Source organism: Cynocephalus volans, chromosome 9 (assembly GCF_027409185.1).
Source record: "Cynocephalus volans isolate mCynVol1 chromosome 9, mCynVol1.pri, whole genome shotgun sequence".
Classification (NCBI taxonomy): domain Eukaryota; kingdom Metazoa; phylum Chordata; class Mammalia; order Dermoptera; family Cynocephalidae; genus Cynocephalus; species Cynocephalus volans.
In genome coordinates, this window is record NC_084468.1 from 90,744,967 (window position 1) to 90,757,346 (window position 12,380).

The following is a 12,380-nucleotide window of genomic DNA, read 5'->3' on the forward strand; positions in this document are numbered from 1 at the left end:
CACAGCCAGCATGGCTCTGATACCAAAGCCAGATAAGGACACTACAAGAAAAGGAAACTACAGCCAGTATCTCTGATAAACACAGATTTATCAAACAGATTTAGCAAACATTCTCATCAAAATACTAGCAAACCAAGTTCAACATTGCATTAAAAAGATCATTCACCATGACCAAGTGAGTTTGATTGCAGGAATGCAAGGATGACTCAACATGTGCCACCAATAAATGTGATATGCCACATCAACAAAATCAAGGACAAAAACCATATGATTATCTCAATAGACAGAGAAAAAGCATTTGACAAAATTCAACATCCCTACATTATAAAGGCTCTAAACAAATTAGGTATAGAAGGAAAGTGTCTCAGCACAATAAAATCCATATATGACAAACACACTGCCAATAACATTCTGAATGGGAAAAGCTTAAAGCTTTTCCTTTAAGAATAAGAACAAGTCAAGGATGCCCACTATTACCACTCCTATTTAACATAGTATAGGAAGTACTAGCCCAAGCAACCAGGCAAGAAAAAGAAATAAAGGACATCCAAAATGGAAAGAAAGAAGTCAATTTATCCCCGTTTACAAATGATATGATCCTATACCTAGAAAAACCTAGACTCTACCAAAAAACTATTAGAGCTGATAAACAAGTTCAGTAAATTTTCAGGACCCAAAAATAATATACAAAAATCAGTCGCATTTTCATATGCCATCAATTAACTATCAGAAAAAGAAAGCAGAAAGCAAGACCATTTACAATAGCTACTAAAAAAATAAAATACCTAGGAATAAATCTAACCAAAGAGGGGAAAGATCTCTATAATGAGAACTCCAAATTACTGTTCAAAGAAACAAAGAGGACACAAAAAGATGGAAAGACATTCCATGCTCACAGATTTAAAGAATTAACTTTGTGAAGATGTCCATACTCTCTGAAATGATCTATGGATTCAATGCAATCTTTGTCAAAAAATCAATGACATTCTTCACAGAAATAGAAAAAAATGATCCTAAACTTCATGTGAATCAACAAAAGACCCGAAATAGCCAAAGAAGTCCTGAGCAAATAGATAGATAGATAGATAGATAGATAGATAGATAGATAGATAGATAGATAGATAGATAAAGCAAGCCAGAGGTTTGCAGCATGGTATTGGCATAAAAACAGACACATGGACCAAGGAACATAATAGAGAACCTAGAAATCAGTCTAAGTACTTAAAGCCAACCAACTTCAACCAAGGCACTAACAACTTACATGGGGGGAAAGACTGCCTCTTTAATAAATGGTTAAGGGAAAACTGGACATCCATATGTAGAAGAATGAAAGTAGACCCATACCTCTAGCCATATACCAAAATCACATCAAAATGGATTAAAGACCTAAACATAAGAGCTGCAACTATAAAATTCCTAGAAGAAAACATAGGGCAAAGACTTAAGGAGGTAGGAATGGGCAAACAGTTTATGAATAAGACCCCAAAAGCAAAGGCAACAACAACAAAAATAAACAAATGGGATTGTATAAAACTAAAACACTTCTGCACAGCAAAGGTAACAACAGAGTGTAAAGACAACCTATAGAATGTTTTTAAATATTTGCAAACCATTCATCCAACAAGGGATTAGTATCCAGAATATACAAGTAACTCAAACAATTTAACAGTAAAAAAAATGAAATAATCTGATTAAACAATAGAGCTGAAAAGAAGCTGAATAGATGTTTCTCAAAGGAAGAACTACAAATGGCCAATAGGTACATGAAAAAATGTTCAACATCACTAAGCATCAGGGAAATGCAAATCAAAGCCACATTGTAATAATATCTCACCCCTACGGGCTATTATCAAAGAGACAGGAATAACAAATGCTGATGAAGGTGCAGAGAAAGGGGAACTTTTCTACACTGTTGGTGAAACTATAAATTAGTGCAGCCGTTATGGAAAACAGTATGAGGTTCCACAAACAACTACAGATTGAACTACCATAAGATGCAGCAATCCCACTATTGGGTATATATCTAAAGGAATGGAAATAATCACGCAGTGAGATAGCTGCCCTCTCATGTTATCCGCAGGTCTATTTATAACTGCCAAGATATGTAACCAACCTAAACATCCATCAATGGATGATTGGATGATAAGGAAAAGGTGGTATATATACACAATGGAATACTACTCAGCCATAAAAAAGAATTAAATTCTGCCATTTACAGCAATATGGATGAGCTTGGAGAAAATTATGTGAAGTGAAATAAGCCAGGCACAGAAAGAGAATACTGCATGTCCTCACTAATAAGTGGGAGATAAAAAATTAATAAGAAAGAAAGACAATCATCATAATACATTGAACTTTCAAAAGGAGACAACAGAATGGTGGTTACTATAGGTGGAAGAGGGGGAGGGAGAGGGGGGTTAGGGAAAACTTGGTTAAGGGCCACAGAATATGATTAAATTGTGTAATGTTGAATATACTAATTATCCTGATTTGAGCATTAAATATTGCACACAGGTATTGATATTGAACACTGTACACCACAGATATGTACAATTAATTATGTTTTAATAAAAAAAAAGAAATTGGGTAAGGGCCACAAAGAATAATTACTGTTTGTATGATGAATATGCTAATTATCCTGATTTGATCATCACATGTTTTACGTAGGTATTGATATTCAACTCTGTTCTAAACAAATACATATAATCAACTATGTTTCTTTTTTTTTCTTTTTTCTTTCTTTTTTTTTTTTTTTTGTGACCGGTAAGGGGATCATAACCCTTGGCTTGGTGTTGTCCGCACCGTGCTCAGCCAGTGAGTGCATGGGCCATCCCTATATAGAATCTGAACCTGTGGCCTCGGCGCTCCCAGTGCCACACTCTCCCAAGTGAGCCACGGGTTCGGCCCTCAACTATGTTTCAATAAATAAATAATTATTCTCTGTTGGTGACTGAATCCAGACCCATGACTTTTAAAAGCATCTCTATACTGATGATTCCCAAATTTAAATCTACATATCTAATCTCTTCCCAGTGTGGAGTGTACTAACATTAAGAAAGCAAATGTATTTCATAGGGCCTAGCTTCCAAAGCTCTGTAGTTTCAGGTATAACCTAACATTTTAAAATTACATATAGAAATGTTAAGCTTGCAAAAGACAGGAAACTTTCCCCAGGCTAAATTCTTTGTTGTAGATAAAGAATTGTAACACAGCAAAATTGCTGGCTCAAGGACAGATGTCCTTGGTTAACCTACTGATTGATATGTTAAGAAAGTTGTTTGATTGTTGTGTAAAAGCACTAAGGAAATTGCGGTACAAAAAGACAGTATTTGCTAAGAACAAGCTTTTGTTGGTGGATCGACTTAACTTTTTACAAATTGCATTATGGAATGTCACTTTATTTCACTGATGTTACTAGTTTCCATTTGTTAAAGGTATACTTAGCCATAATTCTGCCCATATCCTTGTGTTTTTGTAATGATTAAATCAACTGAATTTTCTTGTGAAACTTCCTTGTCTTTACAATAAAAGGGAGAGGCTAACTTTGCATTGCTGCTGCCACATTCAGCATTCTCCTCCTAATGGGGAAATTACTGAAGTGCAGCCCTTCCAGGCCTCTCAATGCATTCATAGTGCTTTGAGTAATCACGTAATTCTTTTTTTCATCTCCATTACATAGGGGTAAGTGTAACATCCCAGAAATTCATTTTTGTGTATCCAACTGATTTCTTAACACAACCATAGGATAGAAAATAGCATTATGGTCTCAGAACTCCAAAACTCCAGAACTCCTTATGCATCTCCCAAACTTGATTTCACACTTTCTTCTCCAGGTCTATTAAGTCGTATAACAATACAGAAAGCTAAAATTTATGCATAAAATTTATGCTACTTTTACTTCACTCCCCAAATCCAATCAATGAGCAAATTTTTTCAATTCCAATTCCAAAACATAACCCAAACCCATCCACTTCTCTTTATATATCTACTCTGAATATTCTTTTCCAACTTGTGTGTCATTCACTTAAATTACTGTAGCCAACTCATAACTGGCCTCCTTGCTTTTCTTGTTCTTGTACTGCAATCAACTGTTCATATAGTAACCAGAAAAAAGAATTTTTAAATCACATATAGATATTGCAATCCCTTGCTTACCAGCTTCCAATTTCTCTAATATTACCTTTTAATTGATGCTGTAACATATTACCACAAATTTAGTAGACTAAAACAACAAAAATTTATTATCTTACAGTTCCGGATGAAAAGTCTAACACAGATCTCCCTGAACACAAATCAAGAAAGCAAGCAGCAGAGCTTTGTTCTTTTCTGGAGGCTGTAAAGGAGATCCCTATATTCTTGCCTTTTCTAGCTTCTAGAAACTGCCCACAGTCCTTGGTTCATTGCCCCTTCTTCCATCTTGAAAGCCAGCAAAACAGCACTGTGTCTGTCTGTGCCTTTCTTTCATGGTCATATCTCCCATTGACTCTCTCCTTCTTCCTCCTTCTTCCACTTTTAGAGATGATTGTGATTACATTGGGCCCACCCAGATAATCCAGGCTAATCCCCTTGTCTTGAGGTCAGCTGACTAGTAACTTTAGTTCCTATTTGTCATGTAATGTAACACATTCTCAGTTTACAGAGATTAGGATGTATACTTTTGGGGGAGGCATTTTTCTGCCTTACACAGATTCCAGTTTGAATAAAATATGAACTGTTTACCCTGGCTTCTAAAACCCTACGTGAGCTAGGCTTTTCCTACTATCTTCAAGTTCATCTCTTATCACCCCTTTCATACCTACTATCTCCCAGCCACGTTGTCTTTATCTCTAGTCTACAGGCAGGGCAAACTAATCCACCACAGTCCCTCTGTACCAGCTGTCTCTCTGGCTATATGCCTACTCTGTATCTTCAAATAGCTGGCTCTTTCTTGTCATTTAAATCTTATCTTAAATTCTGCTTTTTCAGACGCTGAGTACTAAGCCAGCACATTGAAAGGCTCACCCATAGATTATCACATCATCAAATATAAGTTTTCTATGAATCTCTATTTTTCTGATTTATACATTTATTACATTTTTAAATTAACTTTCTCTCTCTCATTCTCTCTCACACACACACACACACACATTCTCTTCTATGCTTTAATACAGGTATCAGCAAACTTCTTCATATATTCAAATTTCCTTAATGACACTCCATTGCCTAAGAATAGATTTCCAGCTGGCATACAGGAATGATTTGTCCCCTGCCTGGCTTTCCAACATGCTTTTTCTTTTCTTTTATCTAAATTTCAGAAACACTCAATCTCTTGTAATTTCTTACATCTACCCTTCTTACAATTACCTTCTCACAATTTCTTACCCTTTATGATGTTGTTCATCCACTCTTCTTAAAATAGCCTCTGTCTTTACCCTCCCCTTTTGCCTGGATAGCATGAACGTAACTGTAAAACTTAGCTTAGAGCTCACCTCCAACTAAGACTCTCTCCTTGCCCAAACTTAGGGTAGGCTCCTCTAAGCCCTCTAGGTCTCAGCCCTGGTGTCTGGCCTTGTTGGGCCTGAATCACCCAGTTTTAGCAAGAAACCTGCTAAGTCAGTTTAGAGAGAGTCCCCCACTCTTGATATCTGATCACCCCCATATTTGACCTGATGTTTTCTCTTAGCAATTTTCCATGCACTGATACCCTCTTTCCCCCACTTCTTGGATATGAATCCCCACTTGTTCATGCTGCATACATATTTGAACTCATTCTCTATTAGAGTTTCTTTTTTTTTCCTCCAATAGTTTTTGTTATTGTTTGTTTAATAAAATTTATCTTCACAGCTTTAAGTTCTTTCCAGGTATGGTTTTCTTTAACACTTCTTTCATGAAGTCCTCTCTGACTCTCCTAGACTTTAAGGTATCCTTTCCTCTTTATTCTATACACTTTTTGTATTCTAGTCATTACTTTTACATTTCATTAGAATTTTCTGATTATAGGTTTAACTCATATAAGAGTCTGCAAACATATTAAGATCATGAATGGTACCTTATTTCTTTTTGTGTCTCTAGCACCTGGCCTGTTCCTAGCACATAGAAGATACTGAATAAATGTCTGTTGGATGACTATGGACTTTCTCTGTGCCGTGTTTTTATTGTTCTTCTCCAGTGAAAATTTGTCATGTATTAGTTTCATGAGGAAGAAAGGCTGTGTAGACCACTCTTTCTAGCTCCTCATTTGCTTTTCAAGTTGTTCTCTTTCAACCCACATGTACAAATATGTACTGTTTAACCCTCCTCATAAAGTCATGTTCTAACTAAAGCAGAATCCTAAGATAAAAATTTGAGGGAAGAGTAACAATTTAGACAAGGAAGAGAATGGTACCAGCAAAGTGTGTGTTCTCAAGCAAACTGCCTCAGAAGACTGAAACAATTCTGCTGGAGATATTCTGCAGGCCAAGGCAAATCACACCTCAGCAGGATTCCACTCAAGGATTGAGAGAGCTGGTTAAGAGCATAGGGAGAAGAGAGTGCACAAATCTCCCAGCACTTTCATCTTACATACAGGTAGCAAAGCAGGCTCCAGAAGCTAGGGAAAACCCTCAAACAAACAAACAAAATAATGCACAGGGTGGTAGTTAAAAGTAAAACTGGTAATTAGTATTGATGAGGGGATAGGACAGGACACTGCAGTGTCTGCTATGTAGATAGCAATTACGACACACTCATCCCACATTCTTGATGCCATGAGTTCTAAACTTTACCTGAATTCTACATCTGTCACCAATAATTGTAGCTATAATTTGGTCCTGTCATTGCCCAGATCTTTTTTCTTTTTAGGTAAAAATTCTAGCATCTCATTTCTAAACATAATTTCTTATCTTTCTGGTATGCTCACTTATTTCCATGAGATCTATCCCAGCCTTCATAGTGATCGGCAGTATTGATGTCCACTTTAACCAGCTCCCTTGTAGCTTTGTTTCCATCACTGTGACACTGGCAACTTATGGGCCATTATTTCAGCTACTATTTATTGGCAATACCCTCCTTCCTTTTACTTCATTGCTCTTTGGCTTCACATATTTTCCAAAAGCCCAATCATGGATAATTTTAAACATTTAATTTTTCAACACCTATTCCTTGCTGTTGAATATTGCAAAAGAAAATCTAACAGAGCAGATTTGTGTCATTAGAGATATATGCTTACTCATAGCTATGCTCTCTATACTATTCTGCAATCCTATTACATATGCTTATCAGCAACTCCCATTTCCCTCCAAAACTATTTGAAAGTTGCATTTCTTTAAGCTCTACATTCTTCCTTTCTGTCTCTTTCTCAGCCATTGGACTTACTTTTGTTTCACATGGAAAAACAAGACTATTTTCTTTGACTCTTTCAGCTTCTGATTTACTCCAACATATTTCTCTTTACTTCTATCCTTATCTTCTTCTGATAGTTTCAGACTGAGATGTATTTCTGCTCCTTTCTTAGGCCAAATCTGTTCTAGTTATTTTCCCCATTCTCTATTTTGAGAACTTCATCTGTCATTTGCCCTTAATTTCTGTTGAATCTTCAATTTCTTCTTCTGTACTGACTTCTAATCATTTAGACATGCACAACGCTTTTTTTTTTATTTTAAAGAAACTCATCAATAAGCAAGAAAAATCATGAAACAAATTCTTCCATGAGATGACATGCCGCAATAGCTCTACAGTGTTCTTTTCTTTTTTGTTTTAAAGTCACTACACCCTCACCACTTCCACTTCCTTGCCTCTTATCCACTATTGAACCTATCACCATTGGGCTTTTCTCTTCACTGCTCTAAATTGACAAGGTGCTTCATGACTTTTTAATTCTAAATTCATGAGTACTTTTCAGCTAACTTAATTGAGTATCTGGGTGGCACCACTGTTGCTGACTTCTTTACTCTTCAAACTCTTTTCAGTCTTGGCATTTATTAATGTATCGTCTTCACCATTGTTTCTTTCATTTGAGGCTATCCCTCAGACTGCTCTGTGTAGACTCTACTTTCATTATTAGCTCTTTAGAAGTGGGTATTCGCCTTATTTGTGTCCTTGATTCTCTATGCCTTTGATTTTTTACTCACTTCGCTCCTCCATGTCTATGATTGCTATGCTAATAACTCCAAAATTTACATCTCCACCCTAGAACCTACCGAACACTCTAGCTACTTATGGAGAACTTTAATGATGTACAGCATGAAGATTATATCTTTTTCTTTCCTGTGCAGTTTCTTTCGGATTGAATGATTAAATCAATATCCCAGTTTATACCTAAGGCTTTTAGCGCAGATGTTTGACTTTTGCTTACCCACTATCTATTCTTTTTTTTTTAATCATTAACTTATTTTCGAATAAAGTTTTACTTAGCTCCTACTATATGATGACTACCTTCTAGATGCTGATGGCATAAATGAGAATAAAGGTTCTATTCTCTAAGAATAGGGATTGGCTACTACAGCCTATCAGCCAAACCTGGCTCACAGCCAGTGTTTCTAATAAAAGTGTATTGACATATAGCCACAAATTTCTTTATACATTGTCTATGTCTATTTTTGCACTACAACAGTAGAGTTTAGTAGTTGTGACAGAAACCATATGACCCAAAGCCTAAATTCTGTCCCTTTACAGAAAAGGATACAATGAGGTTGGATGCAGATGTATCATTTTGTGGAAGATGTATTGAAGACTTCTCTGAGATTATTTAAAGGAGAAAAGTTAAGAGGCTGTCACTGGAAGCCAGACTGAAATAGGGAAAGCCTGAATTACTGCAGTGAGAGTAAGGATAAAAAACACAAATTCCATAAATATTTTATGGCTAAAATTAACAGGCTTTGATATTAATTAGTTATAGTGGTGACATTGGGAGAGGTACAAATTAAGTATAGTTCTCAGGTTTCTTATTTTGGTTTCAGATGGAAATTGTTGCCCACAACAAGGAAAGCAAACACAGCAAATATAGTCAGGTTTAGAAGGAATGAAAATCTGTATAGGGAGGAACTATTGCAGACTTATTTATCCAAGTTCTAGACTTAAGGACACTAAGCAAAGCTCTTCCTAAAGGCACTAATAAAGTTTTTGAGTATAAAAGGGTGTCTAGCTTTTAAATTAATGAAAACTTTTAGTCACTAAATATATCAATCATACTCATTCACTGCATCATTTTGTATTTTTGTATATGTCAGATTTCAACTAACCCTGTGTGATTGATCGAAATTCACTGTATAATTATAATCATGACGAATAATGAAGAAACACTGGAGCACTGTGGGAAAGGAAGGAAAATAGCTTGAAGTAATAATACGTGGAGTTCATATTAGACTCTGCTACACACTTGGTATATGCCCTCTGGCAGGACACTGGGTCTTGGTCTCCTCACATGAAAAGAGGAATTATAACAATAATACCAGTGGAGGTGAGAACCAGATGAAATGCCATATGGAAAGTGCTTTGAAAATCATACATTGCTATATTAATGTGAATTATCATTACTATAATCAATTTAATTTACATAGAGTATTTCTGAAAAATATCAAAATTGTTGACTTTGATAACCCATTTGCACATATATATGAAAATCCACATATGTATACGTGCATAACTTGAAGTAGATCATAATTTTCCATCCTTGTGCATAAATTTTAACTTCTACTATATTTACGTGTTTTTTAAAAGTTTCTCCATTTGTTCATTTATTCAACAAATACACTAGTTCATTTATTCAACAAATATTTATTAAACATCTATAAGCACACTATATTTGGTGCTATGTATACAGCAGTAAACAGAACATTTTTTAGAATTCCCTCCCATTGTAGAGCTTATGCTCTCCTTCAGGAAGAAAGATATTGAACTAAATAAAATATGTGTTATTTATATGGTTAAATATAAAGAAAAATGTTCAATTAAAACTTTCAAATTAAATTTTAACTAAGAATTTACTTAAACATTTTTGGCGCCAAGGAGCCCTGACAACTCCAAGTAGTGTAAAGAGGGCAATCCTAAAACAGAAAGCAAAGAGATGGTGGCGTTTGAGCACTGAAAGCAGCAATCCAGATGGATAACAGAAGCACAAAATGTTTGAGGGGGAAGAATGATTAGAATATTTCAGGAACACCAACAGAGCCAGTGTGGCTGCATTGTAATGAGCAAGATGAAAGTAATAGGATACGAGGTCTTAGGGGTCTCATAAGCTATCTTAGGAACCATGGATATTAGTCTGAATGAGATAAGGGTCTTGAGCAGAGGAGCAACATGATCTGACGTACATTTAACAGGCGAACTCTGGCTTCTGTGCAGAGGAGGAGGTAGGAAGGGAAAAGCGAGAAAGTAAGAAGAGCTAGTGGAAAAAGCCAGATAAATATTGATGGTGTTTTGAAACTGGGATGACAGTGGTGGTCTTAGGAATCGTGGTTCTGGGTACATATTTAAGGAAGGAACAAAATGATTTCTTAATGGATCGGATATGGAATATGAGAAAAAGCAGTTAAATATGACTCCAGGCTTTTTGTTTGTTTTTGTTTTTTATTTTGTTTTTTGTTTTGTTTGTTTGTTTTTTAAGAGGAAGAGCAGGAGTTTATTTGGGGGGATGTTAAATTTAAGATGATAGTTAGACATCCAAATAATATATTGGGTGAGTTTGGGATAAAAAATATAATAAATTTGGAAATTTTTATTAAATGAGTGGGAACACCAAAAAATAGATAAAGATAAAAGATAGGTCTGGACTAATTCTTTCACAGTTAGGAGGTTGGGGGTGGGAGGATATTGAGGAATAAGAAAAGAGAATAAAAAGGGATGGACAAATGTGGCATAAAGAAAATCAAAAAAGTGTGATGTCCTGGAAGCCAGATTATAGAAGTATTTCTAGGAAGAGCAAGAGATCAATTCTATCAAATAATAGTAATTAAAACAATTCAAGAGATGACAATTGTACAAGGTAGAAGTCTTTGTTCACTTCGACAAGAACACTTTCAGGTTAATGGTGGAAACAAAAACCTGGTGGTAGTGGATTATGAGAGAATGACAGAAGACTTTATGACAAAAGAGCAATAACACTTTATTTTTGAGTTTTGTGGTAAAGAGAAGTAGAGAAACAAAAAGAGACAGAGAAGAAGGTAGAATCAAGAAATGGTTTTTATTTTTTTGAATTTAAGATGGGAGAAACAACATCTGATTGAATTCATGCTAATGATAATATTTTGGAAGAAACAGAAAAAGTGGTAAGTGATTAGAATGCTGTGGAGGAAAGTTTGTGGAAATTCTCTTCATATTGCAGCAACTAAAAATAAAAAGAAGACAAGGAAGCTTTGAGGGGTAAGAGTAGGGAAAAAAGCATGAAGTAATTGTCGAGAACAACAGAGAGTAAATGTACTGAGGAAAATACAGTGGGTAGCACTAGACCCACATGAGGCTATTAGTGAATACAAAGTGGGAAAAGGTAAAAAAAAGTTACACGTCAATTTAGAAACACGTTCAGTTGAACAGTTCCTATGTAGAGTAGGCAGAGTTGTATTTAAGCAGAATTGAGTTTGACCAAATGCGTATAAAATGGTGGATATAAGGTATTCATGGTGTATGTTTTAGGGTAATAATAATGGTTGTCTTATATGGAATTGAAGCTGTATAGGAAGAAAAGTGGGGATGTGCAGGGGTAAAGGTGAGAATAAAGGTGGTAGGGGTAAATGATTGTAGATCTAAAAAAGGCATGTGGAACTTCCAGTTTCAACTCTAATATGTAAAAAGACTGGAAATCATCATTCCTGTCTTTACATGAGAAAACACTGGAAAACTTCAAATCAATGACTTTTTTTGGATTTATCAAAGAACTGACATAGCAGGGAAAACTGCCATCTGAAAATCTGTACAGACAAGTATATACATAGAGTCACCGAAGAGATTTGTCTCTGTAGAGCAGAAGCAGCTGGAGACATAAACTGATTCTGGCACCCAGGAGGAAAAAAAAAATGATAAGATATGTCAAAAGGCAAGAAAAATACAGTGAGAAGAGACAAAGCAATCACCAAACAGAACTCAGATATGACACAGATGTTAGACTTATCAAATAGATAATTAAAAATAACTTGATAACTATGTTAAAGGATCTAATTGAAGGGTAGACAACATGTAAAAAATAGATGAATAATGCAAGCAGAGACACGGAAAGTCTAAGAGTCAAAAGGAAATGCTGGGGAAAACAAAACAGAAAACAAAGACACTGTAACAGAAATGAAGAATGCCTTCAATGAATTAATCAATAAATTGGGCATGGCTAAGGATAGACTCAGTGAGCATGAAGATTGTCAATAGAAACAATCTAACTGAAAGGTAAAGAGGAAAAAAGAAGGAAAACAAAAACAAAAACAAACACATACTCAGAA